This window comes from Danio rerio, chromosome 2 (assembly GCF_049306965.1).
Source record: "Danio rerio strain Tuebingen ecotype United States chromosome 2, GRCz12tu, whole genome shotgun sequence".
Lineage (NCBI taxonomy): Eukaryota > Metazoa > Chordata > Actinopteri > Cypriniformes > Danionidae > Danio > Danio rerio.
The window spans coordinates 39,506,064-39,521,285 of NC_133177.1; the positions used below are offsets into that span (position 1 = coordinate 39,506,064).

A 15,222-nucleotide genomic window follows, 5' to 3' on the forward strand; every position below is an offset into this window, starting at 1 on the left:
CAACGAACATTGTTATACTTAAGATAAACACTTAATCAGTGTAAGTTAATTCACTGAAAAAGTACATTTGTTGTGGAAAGTTTGCTCATTTGCTACCACATTTGGAGTGGCGGTCTTTCTGTTGACATCAACATGGGGGCTTCTGAAGCCACTGCATATTAATATTCATTCATTCATTCATTCATTCATTTTCTTATCGGCTTAGTCCCTTCATTAATCTGGGGTCGCCACAGCAGAATGAACCACCAACCCATCAGATTTTCCATTTGCAACCCATCTGCCATCTTGGACTGTGGGGGAAACCGGAGCACCCAGAGAAAACCCACGCAAATGCAGGGAGAACATGCAAACTCCACACAGAAACGCCAACCGACCCAGCCGAGGCTCGAACCAGCGACCTTCTTGCTGTGAGGCGACAGCACTACCTACTGCGCCACTGGGTCGCCCCATATTAATATTTAGTTCGATTCATGTTCATTTACATAGTTTTTACAATGTCGATTGTGTCAAAGTTGCTTAACATAGTTGTAGTAAAGTCCAAATTTCACAGTTGAAGTTCAGTTCATTTCAGTTCAGTGTGGTTTAAATTTCATTGCTGAAAGGTCAAACACTGAAGAGAAAATCCGCCGAAGCGCAGCTCCACAAGTCCCAATCCAAGCAAGCCAGTGGCAAGGAAAAAAACTTCACCAGTTGATGAAGTGAACCAATAGTGTCCGGATGCAGCCTTTATGATGCAAGCTGAGATTGTATCACTCAGTAATGCAATGTCAGACACAATGCACTCAATGGAGTGAGTGACGTCACTATGACGGGTAGGGTTAGTGTTGGAGTTAGGTGATCGCATTAAAAAGCATGGGATGCAGATTGCACTGCATCAGGTCTGCATCCAGACTGCTCTCAAGTGAAGGTAAGAAAAACCTCGAAAGAAACCAGGCTCTGTTGGGCATGATCATTATTCTTTTCGCCAAATTTCCTGTGTGGAGCTGCAGTCTAGGAGCCGGAGGCTGGAGAAGCTTAAAGTCCGTCGTGGAGAAGCTGCAGGTGTGAGTAGGGCACTTGAGCGAGGTCAGGCTGGCCCACAGGATCAATGCGGGGACTCGTTTGTACTGTGGTCTTTCAGCAATCAGTCTCATGCACTCCATTCCTCCATTACCACCACAGCATCAGCTCAGGATCCAGGTATATGGATTCCTTGGGATCATTTCTTCACAGGTCTTGTATGTATGCTTTACTAAAACAATAGGTCTTTAATCTAGTTTTGAACTGCGAGAGTGTGTCTGAGCCTCGGACATTATCAGGAAGGCTATTCCAGAATTTAGGAGCCATAAATGGGAAGGCTCGACCTCCTTTATTCGACTTTACTAATTCTTACTTATGTTTGCTAGAGAATGATGTTTTTACTTTATGTAATGTTTATCAATTATGGGTGACCAAATACAGTATGAATTTAGCACAATCATTTACATTTGTATTTGCTGATGAGAGTTTTCTATAGGAAGAATACTTAGTCAGGAATAGAAATGTTATTTTTATTTAACAAACACAAAATATAAAATAGATGGGTTTTAATATACAGTACATACAGTAAATACATATATACATACATTCATCAACGCTATCTCATGGCAATTCGTAACTTTTAGATTTAGTGGCTAATTTGTATGAAATTGTATCTCATTCGTACAATTTACGATTTGTGATTTGCTTATCCCGCCGTGATGGTTAATTCTAGGGCTGGGGTTGGGTGCCATGCCTCCTTTTAAAAATCTTAAATTTTTGTACAACTGAACACAAATTAGCCACTAAACTGACAAAACATAAAATAAGTATGTTTTCTTGTGATATCATGCTGGTATGTTCATAGATAAATGTATTGATTGAACCTCTCACAGGTGTTGCCACACATGTTTTTTCATCCAGAGTTGGTTAGATTGAGGGTTTGATTGTGGTTTCACTTGATGAGTTCAAAGAGAAAAGAGCTTCAGGTTTTTGTATGACATGTTTCATATTTTGTATCACTGGGCTCTTACTCTTAGAGCACAATAATAGAGAGCTGAATCTGACAGACGCAAATTAGTAATAGTGAGTTCAGTGGATGAACGTGATGTAGCCGACTCAAACCGATCATCAGACTTGTGATGAGTACTATATGATCGTGCACCTTTGTATAATAAATACTGAGGTTCTCCTTTGAGATATTGTCTGAACCAGTAAAGCCAAACATAATCACTGCTTGTAGTATATAAGCAGCTTAGCTTAATATTTTCTGTTTCTTCAGATGTTTTTTCTGTCCCTTTATCTGGCTCAATGCTGTCTTCACACACCAAACCTGTCAAAAAAAAAACAAGAAATTTAAGAAACTGTAAAATCAAACATTTACGGGACTTAGTTAAATAAACAAATAAAATAAACATTAAAATTATTTCATTAAATAAATACTGTATACCTGTGACCAGAATGAGAATCAGTATAAAGCATGTGTCCATGTTGAAGATCAGCTTGGTACTCTGTTGAGCCTCTCAGTCTCTGAGCTGTAAGACACTGTACATCACACACACACACACACACACACACACACACATACTTCTTGATATATAAAGGTGTCTAAAATTCAGCTTAAATTTAACTCAAATTTTTAAACAAACATGTTAACTGATGAAAATCTGAAAAATATTTGCTTTTTAATAACATTACATTTACATTTACATTTAGTCATTTAGAAGTCGCTTTTATCCAAAGCGACTTACAAATGAGGACAAGGAAGCAATTTACACAACTATAAAAGCAACAATGAATAAGTGCTGTAGGCAAGTTTCAGGTATGTAAAGAAAGTGTAAGAAGCAAAACATTAGTAAATATATATATATATATATATATATTAGTGCTGTCAATCGATAAAAAAATTAACTAATTAATCGCACCTTTTTTAAAAAATTAATCGCGATTAATCGCATTTAAAATACTGAAACTTGTAATTTTGGCTATTCAAATGTAAAATTAATGTAAACACAAGACAAAAACTATTTAAATTTAAAATATAATTGTTTATTAGAATTAAAATTCAAAATATAATTGTTTAATAGAATTAATGTTTAACTTAATTAATGTAACACAGATTTCTTCATGTAAACAACATACCCACAATAAACCATCAAGATCCTGGCTTGACAGCCATATTTATTACAGAAATTAAAACACAGGCATGTTAATGACATTTATATATAATAACATTGATATCCATGTTGGATTCTAAGTGGACTGCAAAAAAAATGCCAAAATATAGTAATTGCAGATATGGAAAATGGAAAATTATAATAATAAACTATAGAATACAAACTGTTGCACTCATTGTAAAGTTTTATTGCTGTGAGTTGAGAACATTAGTTATAGAGTAGAAACAATTTTGCTTAATCCTCCTTTACATTCATCCAGTTGCTAAGACTAAGAGCATCCCGCAAGTGAACAGAGACTCCCAAATGCCCGTAAATGAATGATAATTTCTCGCAAACCGGTCGCTAAATACATTGCACACCCCTCTCCCCCGCATCCCTCCTAACTCTTCAGGTAGCCTATGTCACGCGCAACTCATTCTCACCGTCCTTCAGGTACGTCTCATGCGCACACGCTCCTACTCAGATACGTCGCTCACTCCACCCCTGACACCCCTCAACGGGCCTGACCCAAACACACACACACAACGCGCTGTAGACGTTTTGGCCCCAACGGCCTTCCATACTGGAGCGACTCCCCTCAGATTCAACACACATGATCACGTTCATCAAATTTGCTTAAACTAAGCGTCCTAAAGTATTATTGTATTTCACAAGGATTTTGACACAACAACGCAAAGCATACGCTTTCGTTGCGTTTAATGAGGAAACACGCTAAACTTGGAGTGCTCACGCTGAAAGCAGAGTAATGCCCTGTCTTTGACAGCTCGCGACTTCACCAGAGACTTTCTAAGTAAATTCACATAAGACACCAATACTCCGATTTTAATATGATTAAGATTATACTCTTGTTAAAAGTCTACCATGTAGCCTAAGCAGTGATTTTATTACCTTAAAGGAACACCGAGTCACGAAATGCGGAGGATTTTCTTTCTGTTCGCCATGCGGTATCAACTTACAACAGAAGTCGAAAGTTAAAAGTGAAACACCTGAAATTGAATGAAACTTTGCAGAGCCTGGTGATGCGACTAATTGTTTTATACTGAAACATCCCTTCAAAAAAATGCTTCCTTGGTCTTATCAACATTTCTTGCATGTTGAACACACGTCCACCACAACAGGAAGAAAAAAAACCTGCTACTGCGTTAATTGCGTAAATTTTTTTTTACGTGTTAATAATTTAAAATTAATCGCATGCGTTAACGCACTAATAGCGCTAATGCGTTAGCGCTAATATATATATATATATATATATATATATATATATATATATATATATATATATATATATATATTTTTTTTTTTTTTTTTTTATTAATTAATTTAAAAAAAATTTTTTGTAGTAGTAGTTAGCGGTGGAGCCAGAGAGGGAATTACAGATTAGTGAGGAAAGTGAAAACTAAATAGTTGAGTTTTTAGTCGTTTCTTGAAGACAGTGAGTGACTGCCATTCAGATGCAGTTAGGGAGTTTATTCCACCAACTGGGCAGATTGAACACAAGAGTTCAGGAAAGTGATTTCTTCCCTCTTTGGGATAGAACCATGAGGCGGACCATTTCACAGAAGGCAAGTATTTGGAGGGCACATAAATCTGCAGAAGTGGGAGCAGATAAGGAGCGCAGCCAGAAATCGCTTTGTTAGATAACATCAGAGCTTTGAATTTGATGTGAGCAGCAACTGGCAGCCAGTGCAAACGGATGAGTAGTAGAGTGACATGTGCTCTTTTAGGTATATTAAAGACCACTCGTGCTGCTGCGTTCTGAAGCATCTGAAGAGGTTTGATAGAGTTAGCTGGAAGCCCAGCTTGTACATTATTATATCCTAATAAATAATACTATTTATTTTTACATATAATTAGAAAAATAGCAGCATGTGACTGTGTGAACACTTGCCATCCTTTGGCAGAAATGAACAGCACTGAACATGTGAGAATCAATGACAGCTTTTTTGACAGTTTTTTTTAAATCTCCCAACCTAATTTGTCACCTATAGCACAGGACTGTGGAGATCTAACCATCTCAATCTGAATTGAACTAAAGATTTACTCACTTTACAGTGTTGTGTTATAATGTTCTGATTATATTACTGCAAGTGGCCATTTAGCTTCATTTCCACTGTCCTTTTCATTTGCTTCTCTGTTTCTCTCTTGTGTCTGATTGTATTAGGTTATTGTATAGAGCTGTAGTCTTTCCTGTCACTGTGGGCTGCAGAGCACAGTAATACACAGCAGAGTCTGATACTGCAGCAGAGGAGATCTTCAGATCTGCATGGTTTCGTTCCTTTTTTTCAACTTTAACAGAGAATCTTGGATCTACTTTTGATGTTTCACCTTTGTTTGCAGTCCCATAGATGAGAACTAGAAATTCAGGTTTTGATCCTCCATACTGACGGTACCAGTGAATATAATCTCCAGTTCCAGGAGAATGACTGCAGAATATTGTACCATCTGAACCCTCCTTTAAAACAACTTCTGTTGAGTTTGGTTTGATATCATTTCCAAAGACTGAAGCTGAAAAAGAAAACATTGTAAAAACCTTTTTTTATTGTTTTTTAGTTAGATTAACATTTTTTTAAGTAATAATTAACTAAATAAATAGACATACCAGCTGAGGCACAGAAGAGAATAAGTGAATGAAGCTTCATTGTTGAAGTGTTGATCTCTGAGAAGAATCAGACTAAATGGTTTGAATCACAGTCTCTGTCAGACACCATTAGATCATGTCAGATCTGTCAACACTGAGTTTCTCCTTCCTCACACACATTATAGCTTCTGTACTTTTATTTATAGCTGTAGATCATATATGTCTATAAACACTGCCATCTTGTGGCAATTTACATCTACACAGTGTTACACATGCTTTGAAATTTAAACTACGGGATAACATTATTTAAAAACTTGTAATTGTTATTGCTAGGGTGTACCGAGGTGCAGATTTAACAAAACCAATGACAAAGGAAAGGTTAAGTCCAAAGAGTTTTTCTGCTGCCATCTAAGTTGTGTAAATAATGGTGGAAACTGTTAATGTGAGTTAATGCACTCTTATAAACTTGACAAAATAAAAGTCATTGTCACATCCTATCTGTTACAATTATCACTTGCAGTTTTTAAAGGAATGTACAAGGTCAGTCAGCACATTATATAAGTGCCTCAAGTGTGCCAGAAGAATATTCATTAGCACCACCAGCAGTCTGAACCAGTCTGATACAAGTTATTAATTAATTAATTTTATTTTCGGCTCAGTCCCTTTATTAATCTAGGGTCGCCACAGCGGAATGAACCACCAACTTATCCAGCATATTTTTTTTCTTTGTGCACAATGACACTAATGTTTTTAATACACATTAACAAAGATAAAAATAAATAATTAAATAAATACACTGCTTAGAGGTGCTGTATGTGTTTGACTCTTCTAAAGCATAAATACACCAAAATATGTTTGCAGATATTTAAGAAACATGTTAAGTGAAAATTCTTGTTTATCTGAAAAACAATGGTGAAGTCAGATATTTTGCTTTAAAAAGTGTTTTCCGTGCTGGAATATGGTCTTTGTTTTGGTTCCTTTAACCTGCCCAATGCCACTTTATCCAATTAAATTTCAGCACCCTGGGTTGCCTTTGTTTAAAACTAGATTAAAGACACATCTCTTTGCATTAGCATACAGTACACATAAAACACAAATCCTGTTAAAATCCAAATCCTCTAAAGCAGTGGTCACCAAACTTGTTCCTGGAGGGCCGGTGTCCTGCAGATTTTAGCTCCAAGTTCACCCTAAACAAACACACCTGAACCAGCTAATCAAGGTCTTACTAGGTATACTTGAAACATCCAGGTAGGAGTGTTGAAGCAAGTTGGAGCTAAACCCTGCAAGGACACCGGTCCTCCAGGACTGAGATTAGTGACCCCTGCTCTAAAGGATTTTTAGTCTGCATTATTTGGGACAACCGGACCCTTGAACACTTCCCAAAAAGACACTATAATTTGATCGGCATCTGCGCTTATGTTAGTCTTTTTAAATTATTATTCCAGAGATTTCCATAATCCTGAACCAGGGAGTAACCTTGTGTCCTAACAACATGCTATGTGATAAGATTTGCAGTGATAAGCAATTTGGCTGTTTGCACCAGATGTAACTTGACAGAAACTTAAATACAGCCATTCAGAATGACAGAATATGCACTCACTCATGAAATGGTGAGGTTTATAATCTAATTAATATATATTAAACCTCTTTAACATTATTAAATGTACATGCTGAATCACTGATATGTGTTTCGACTGAGTCACAGTTTTAAAGCTCAGATCCAAAAGGTTTATTTTATTTTTAAGATCTGAGATGAATTATCTGCTGCTGCTTTCAATAGTATGGCAATACATATGTAAAATGACATTGAACCTCACATTGTTAGCATATAAAATTTAATAACGCACATGAGGTTCTCTGTTGTTCAGCTACAAGAAATTAAAGTCGTTTCTACAATATAAATTCCAGGTACTGGTTGAGACAAAAACTCCCTTTAATATAAAATTTTTTCTTCTATCGCGTGCTGTTGCTTTTATTTAAAACATGACTTAAATTAGCCCTAAATCAGCAATTAGGCTCGATGGCAAACTCCTGCATACAGACATTAGGTGGAGCAGCCGGTTTTATGGTGCAGATACAACAACCTGGAGCTGAACACGCTCAAAACAGTGGAGATAATAGTGGACTTTAGGAGAAACAGGTTCCCTCGTCCCAAAGTCAATGGATTTTTTGAACGGGGTTTCAGCAAATTCGTTTAAATTAGGTTCGTGGCTAACACAAACTCAAGATACTTTTACGTTTTGTTCTACGACATAAAACACATCAGTTACACCACACTCTTGAATTTTTAAATCGGTTATGCTTTTTTAAAAAGACGGTTGCTATCAAGTTGCTAAATGGGTCTACAGGCTGTGTTGGGGACATTATATTGTACATCATCGAGCTGATCTGGTCTGGAGCGCAGCTCGCTTGTGTTGGGCATTTGTATTTGTCTGTTATTTAGGTATTTTCATGAATAATATTTTATAGTTTGTAGTATTTTTCTAATTGGGAATTCAGCTTGTGTGTAGATAATTCCTTCACTTGTAAAGGCTGTCGAAACAGATTCATTTGTTGAATATTTATTTCAATAAGCAATATTTTGAAGATACTGCTTACCTGTGCTGTCTGTCTCTTTCCTGCTCTCAGTGATGCAAACGTGTGAATAAATGTGTAAAAATACATGCATGTTAACTGTCATTTTAACGTGATCAAGTGATTTTTCTTTTTTTTTTTTCTTCATCTGAACACATTTAACTCGGCCATAACTGCAATATTTACACTCCTCCATAAAACGTATAGCAGATGTGACTGTATGGGCTGCTTTTCACTGTACGAAAAAGGAATATTGAATGTTGCTCTGTGTCTATGATGGAACTTGCAGGCATTTGATAGACTTGTTCCTCCTCACGCCTCATTTCTGTCATCTGTTAAGGTGAGCAGGCTGTGTGCACGAGCGATACACTTATTTAAATATGTCTGATGATAATATTATATAGGCAGATTTATACCCACAGTTTTAAAACTTTTAGAACAACCATAAAGCAAAACAAACATATTTCCCATGTAAAAACAATCCAAAAGGCATATAGGTCTATGTGTTTGTGCGTATTTATTAGTTTATAATATACACCATGGATTATAATATAATAAACAGAGAGATTAACTCTTTGTCATGGACATTATTTCTAAAAATAAGCTTGATAAGTCGTCTGTAGCAGGGTGCGGCTGACGTCACACTCGAGCGCCTGAGGGCAGTGGAGTCCATTTATAGCCTAATGTTAGCTTTTCAATTCTTACGTTTGCATTTAAGATCCAAAAGTGCTCAAAGTTGTATTTTCATGTGAGGATTATCCGGTTGGACAAAACGTGTAAGTGTAATGAACAGTGTTTGAACATAGCGCTTATTATTCGCAATCTTCGAAAAGCCTATGCGAAAATCCTATAGGGATTTTCACGAGGGAACCAGTTTTATGCTAGCAGCCTACAGATTAGCCTACAAAGTGACATCATAGTTCTTCCACTCTATTAGGAGAATTACCATGTTGCCTTAGTTCATTTTATAGTGGTCCTCAACCACCGGGCCGCGTGGATCAACTGGTACCAGGCTGTACAGGAAATCATGAATTATTTCCATTTTATTCATTATCTGAGTCTGCACGATCTTTTATTTTGAAAAGTCTTTTATTAAATTATTATTAAAATGACCATATTCTCTCGCTTACATCTTGGTCACTTGAGTCCCCAAATTTAACCCACTAGCAGCAAAATGAGTAAGACAGACATCTTTGGAAAGTTTCTTTGCTAAGGGGGAAAGGCCCAGTGAAGAACCTGCCTAGGAATGGATCTGCAACCCAGTTGTTAAAAAATCAGGTGAATCCATGCATGTCTGTGTAAGATGATCAACTGATGTAGATCGCAAATAATGGTGGCCTTTTAGGGGCCGTTCGTATGTCACGTATTTCTAGAATTTGCCTAAGTTTGTTGTTTCCAATGGAAACCAATTGGCCACACTCGCGCCAATGAATCCTGTCAGCTCACTGCGAGTCATGTGACAAGACCTGACCGATCAGCTTCAGCTTGTATGGAATATTCACATTTCGGTAAGACTAATTATTAAAACATAGAACACATAAACACTGCAGTCTCAATGATTTAGCCTATATTATTTTTTTCCCTTTAACATTAGAGTGAATACTGATGTTTTTGTTATTGAATTTTAAATAGGGCTAATTTAAAGGCCAAAGCTTTATGTTTATTAGTTACAAATGGCCTACTGATGTTTTGCTTTTATATTTTTCATCAGGCTATAATTTGTGCATAAACATCAAGATATAGTAATAAACACTGTTTGTTTCAAAACAACATTTTTTGTCATCCTTACTGCAAAGTTGAGTGATTATATAATTAAATGTGAAGGGGGGCCTTACAATATTTTCTAGGGGAAAAGGGGGTCTCAGGTAAAAAAAAAAAAAAAGGTTGGAAACCACTGCTCTAGCAAAAATTTACCTGCGCTGAATATTACATGTGAGAATCAGCTGAGAAGATTTATTATTTGTTACTTTTGACAGTTTTCGCATTGCAGGATCTTTCATTCGATTTGTCAACTAAAGCGCAGTATTATAGAGTTTTATTGTGCTTTACCTGAATTTAGCTAAAGATTCACTCACATTAGAATGTTCATATGATTTTGATTTTATTACCAATAGATTTTAATATAGGTTACTGATTCATTCATTATTTTCATTATATCACTGTAATTCACAGTTACAGCTTCTTTTTATCACTGTTACTCTCGTGTCTCACTGTAACAGGTTATTGTATAGAGCTGATGTGTTTCCTGTCACTGTGGGCTGCAGAGCGCAGTAATACACAGCAGAGTCTGATACTGCGGCAGAGGAGAGCAGCAGATCTGCATGGTTTCGTTCCTTTTTCTCAACTGTAACAGAGAATCTTGGATCTACTTTTGATGTTTCAGTGTCTTTCGTACTGCCAAAAATTAGTACAAGAAATTCAGGTTTTGATCCTCCATACTGACGGTACCAGTAAATATAATCTCCAGCTCCAGGAGAATGACTGCAGAATATTGTACCATCTGAACCCTCCTCATAAACAACATCTGTGATGTTTGGCTTGATGTCATTTCCAAGAACAGATGCTAAAAAATTAAAGCATTTGGTAAATTACATTTTTACTTTTTAGTTACACTAATTAAGCATTGAATTCAAAAAGTAATAAATAACTAAATAATCAAACATACCCGCTGAGGCACAGAAGAGAATAAGTGAATGAAGCTTCATTGTTGAAGTGTTGAAGTCTGAGAAAAGTCAGACTGAATGGTTTCTTTCAGACACCTTTTTCTTTCAGACACGATTAGATCATGGCAGATCCTGTCAACACTGAGTCCCTCCTCTATCACATTATAACTTTTGTTCTGTCTGTTCTGTTCAATGTGAACAACGCCATCTTGTGGCACTTTAAACCTACACTATTTGTTTTATTATATATATATAAGTATATATATATATATATATATATATATATATATATATATATATATATATATATATATATATATACACACACACACACACACACACACACACACACACACACACACACACACAATGAAACATCTCAAGAAACAAGCTGTTATGTGATTTAACATGATTTAACTCCTTATAGGTGAATGAATTAAATGTAAATTTTAATAATAATAAATCCTTACATTTATAGAGCGCTTATCTGGACATTGTGCTTTACACATTGGGTAGAATCTCCTTATCCACTAACAGTGTGCAGCATCCACCTGGATGATACAACGTCAGCCATATTGTACCAGCACACCACACACCAACTGATTGGTGAAGAGAAGAGTCTGATGAAGCCAATTATGATAAAGGGGTGTTTAGAAGTGGTTAGAGGCCAGTGGGCAAATTTGGCCAGGGTGCCGGGATTAAACCCCTACTGTTTTTTGAAGGACATCCTGGGATTTTTATTAACCACAGAGTGTCAGGACCTCTGTTTAACGTCTTATGCAAAAGAAGGTGCTCTCTGAGCAGTATAAAGTCCCCTTCATTATATTGGGGTGTTAGGACCTTAGACTGTAAAATATATGGATGTAGTATCCGTAACATCACCCATAGGTTTCTGAAGAGTGCAAAAAAAGCCACAAGTGCGCCTACTACCTAACACCCCAATATAATAAAGGGGACTTTATACTGCTCAGAGAGCACCTTCTTTTGCATAAGACGTTAAACAGAGGTCCTGACACTCTGTGGTTAATAAAAATCCCGGCCAACCGTTGCCATTTTGTTCACATGTCATCGTACCCACGGCGGGATACCAAACAAGGGCAAAGAGGCGGAGAATGAGCGGAGCTTCAGACACCTGCTGGCATTGTGCTTAGACCTGGTTTAGACACACTTTACTTTGGGAGAATGCTTAATACTTCATTACCAGTGACTCGTTTGTGTTCTGACCACATGTGCTTGGTTGTACACTATATTAATAAAATGTTAAGACTTTTAAAAACTCTGCTGTAATACACTGAGCCACTAAACATTGTTCTTATGACATTTTTCTACAGGAGGAAAGTGCGAATTATGTCCAAACACTTCAGATATAGTCTGTGTTAGTAAATGCAAAACTATTGATGAAATCCAGCAAAACACTGTATGACAACGCTTCAGATGACTTTTCTAGAGCCTACAGCTAATCAATCTGTCAGACTCTGGAGTGCATTACAGCTCTAAATATAAATATAAATGATAAATGATCTTAAATAAAACAAATACATGTACAGAGATGGTATATAACTTTACTCACATGGGAAACGGAGGCCACGTGAATGGTTTGTGAGCACAATTAAATGCACACAGCATGCCAAATCATCTGATAATTGTAGGAAATAATTCTAAAAGGCAGTTGGCTGTGTAAAGCCACATAAAGCAACACATAAATACGATGAATATGCCGAGTTCAGTGGCTAATCTGCCGGAATCAGCTGAGACAGCAACAGGCGAGACCTAGCTGTCACTCAAGTGGCCACACCCTTAATTATGCAAACTTAATATAGCCTAATATAAATGAAACAGATGAGTTATAAAAAACTTACAGAAAGAATAAAACCACAATAGAGAAACATAAAACACCAATACAGAAATAATTAAAAATGACAAAAATTCAAAGATCCAAAGCAATACTGAAAAGGTGTTTTAAGTAATTTCTTAAAACAATCAACGGAACTAGTCTGACAGAACTACATAAAAAAAAGTTGTCATAAAGTGAAGTTTACTATAGTTTGTAAAGCTGGTGACATCTATGTAATAGAGCTTAATTAATGCAAAACTGTTTACTGTAATAGCAGAAGTCACTGACAAGTTACATAAGTCAGGAGCTGAACTGAGTCATTTCAACCTTTACAAGGTGCTGTAATAACATTTTCTTTAGATGTTTTTCTTTTTCTTTCAAGGCAAATAATTAGCTCCATGTTTGACTTTTAAGGTTTTAACTTTATTTTTTTAACTTCTTTTATTTGAATTTTACAGTGACATTGAATTTTACAGTGACATTGTAAATGAGGTCCCAGGGCCGGATTAACGAATGGGCATTATGGACACATGGCCAGGGGCATGTGAGGTGGGAAAAATGCAGATTTTGGATTGTCTCTTTAGGCTGAGTGCAAATAGCGCACCTCTTTAGAATAAGCTTTTTGAGCGATTTCCACGCATCACTGTTTGATTGATAGAAGCAAAACTAAAGACAGTGATTGCAGCACCGTGTATGTGTAGCTCGTAAAGCGCATGGCATCATGTTTTGACGTGATTGATTATCAACCTGGTTCGAATCCAGCGTCTGATAAACTCTTCTTTTTTTTCCACATTACATGTCAGATTGGAAATACATTTATTTTTAATAGAAAGGAAATATTTTTGTTTAATAATGAAAATGTGATATGAAGTCACAAGTGGCTTATCTGTATTTAATAAGGTTTAGCTTATTTCATATGTGTATAAACAGCATCTAAATAGTTATTTTAAATATTCTATAAAGTTATTTTTTACCTAGTGTTAAATGTTAGTGACATCTTAATATAACTAATTTGTATTTACAACGAATACCCTTTAAAATATGTATTTTTAGTACTGCTTCAGTGAACTTGATCAAGTATAAAAACCATTAAAAAACATGCTTTAAATGCTTTTAATAATTATAGTTGCCTATAAATATATGTTCTATATATAGTTTATTTAAAAAAAATGTGGGTAATAATACATTCATTTTAGTACAAATAAATTATGTTATTCTTATTTTTTAATTAAACTATTGCAGTGCGTGTCTGGGTAGAGGGCCCTACAAGACAATGTGCTCAGGGGCCTCTGAATTTTTTATCCGGGCCTGACCTCTCCATACTCTTGATTTGTCCTCACATATCACTGAATTACCAAAAAAAAAAAAAAAAAAAAAACATTGAATAAAGAGAGTGACCACATATAAATGCAGAGAATGCACGTGATTTTGTATTTGCTGAGAAGAGTTTTATATATAAGCAGAATAGAAATAGGAATAGAATAGAAATGCAAATAGAATTTTTTTTTTACGCAGAACTATGTGTTAACTTTAGTCATTATTTTATGCATCTTTTTAGTCATACAGAACATCAGCATGCACAAACTGTATTTTGATTGTACGTGTGCTGATTTTTACGTCATATTTTGCATTCAAAGTTTTTATTCTAACAAAAGAAAAATATTTTATAGTTTCTGAATGATATAAAGTATAAATTAAGATGTGTATTTGTGCACTGAAATAATCACATTTAACATAAATTTAAAAAAAAAAAATTATATTAGACTCCATTGAACCTCTCACAGGTGTGACCACAGATTTCATTATATTCAGAGCTGGTTTGATTGAGGTTTTGGTTGTGGTTTTCACTTAATGAGTTCAAAGAGAAAAAAGAGCTTCAGGTTTTTGTACAGCATGTTTCATGTTTTGTATCACTGGGCTATTACTCTTAGAGCACAATAATAGAGAGCTGAATCTGACAGACGCACATTAGTAATAGTGAGTTCAGTGGATGAACTTGATGTAGCCGAGTGAAACCGATCATCAGACTTGTATTCATTATTACCCAATGATCGAGCATATCTGCGCAGTAAATACTGAGTTTCACCATTGAGATACTGTCTGTACCAGTAAAGCAGAACATCTTCACCACTTGTACTGTAAGAGCAGCTCAACTTGACACTTTCTGTTTCTTCAGACTTTTTTTTTGTCCCTTTATCTGGCTCAATGCTGTCTCCACACACCAAACCTGCCAACAAAAGCACAAATAAAAGGATTTTTCATTTCTAAAATCAAAGATGAAAAAAGTAAATAAACAAATAAAAACAGCTTAATTTGTTTTCTATACCTGCTACTATAGAGAGAAACAGTATAAAGCTTGTGTTCATGTTGAATGAGATCAGTTCAGTTCTCTGGTGAGGT

General features: G+C 35.8%; 1 long non-coding RNA gene across 1 annotated transcript in view; it reads left to right on the forward strand.

The window, feature by feature from the left end:
• Window positions 1–15,222, forward strand: part of LOC141378436 (uncharacterized) — a 373,512-nt gene that overhangs the window by 348,683 nt on the left and 9,607 nt on the right. The window lies entirely within an intron of this gene.